The following is a 1,023-nucleotide window of genomic DNA, read 5'->3' on the forward strand; positions in this document are numbered from 1 at the left end:
GCCGGTGTCCTGCAGAGTTTAGCTCCAACCCCAATTAAACACACCTGAACCAGCTAATCAAGCTCTTACTAGGCATACTAGAAACTTGAAGGCAGGTGTGTTGAGGCAAGTTGGAGCTAAACTCTGCAGGACACCGGCCCTCCAGGACCGAGTTTGGGCACCCCTGCCTTATAGTCACAGTAGCCTATATTTACTTTATATGTATATAATACCTATATGTAGTTTTTCTTTTTCATCTTTTTGGCATATGCCAGAAAGACAATAAAGGGAATAAAGATTGTCTAATGTATTGGCACTCTAATAGATTCCTGTTAGAGTGAAAATACTGAAAAAGGCATTCATTTCAAACATTTAATACGATATCCAATATAGTAGCTAGCCAATACTATTTATTTATTCTATATATTTCTAAAACCGGAAACTTTGCATCAACGAGGTTTAAACCACAACATAAACGCAATTCATCAACACTTTAACTTTAATAACAATTATCTACAAGTCATTGACAACCATAATTTCCAGCATGACAATAATTCATTATTGTCATCAACATCTGTTGTTTTCTTAGACATAAACAACATTTGTAGGCCTAAAAATGTTCTTGTACAAATCAGTACAGATAATACAACAAATGTAACTCCTGCCTCCAACAGCTGACTTAAAGGGATAGTTCACCCAAAAATGAAAATTTGATGTTTGTCTGCTTACCCCCAGGGCATCCAAGATGTAGGTGACTTTGTTTCTTCAGTAGAACACATATGATGATTTTTAACTTTAACCGTTGCAGTCTGTCAGTCGTATAATGCATGGCAATGGTAACAAAATCTATGAGAGTAAAACAAACATGAACAGACAAATCCAAATTAAACCCTGCGGCTCGTGACGACACATTGATGTCCTAAGACACGAAACGATCGGTTTGTGCCAGAAACCGAACAGTATTTATTTCATTTTTTACCTCTAATACACCACTATGTCCAACTGTCTTTGGGCGCGCGCACGGCATCCGGTGCGTGAGGTGTG

Source organism: Sinocyclocheilus anshuiensis, unplaced genomic scaffold (assembly GCF_001515605.1).
Source record: "Sinocyclocheilus anshuiensis isolate Anshui unplaced genomic scaffold, SAMN03320099.WGS_v1.1 scaffold874, whole genome shotgun sequence".
NCBI lineage: Eukaryota > Metazoa > Chordata > Actinopteri > Cypriniformes > Cyprinidae > Sinocyclocheilus > Sinocyclocheilus anshuiensis.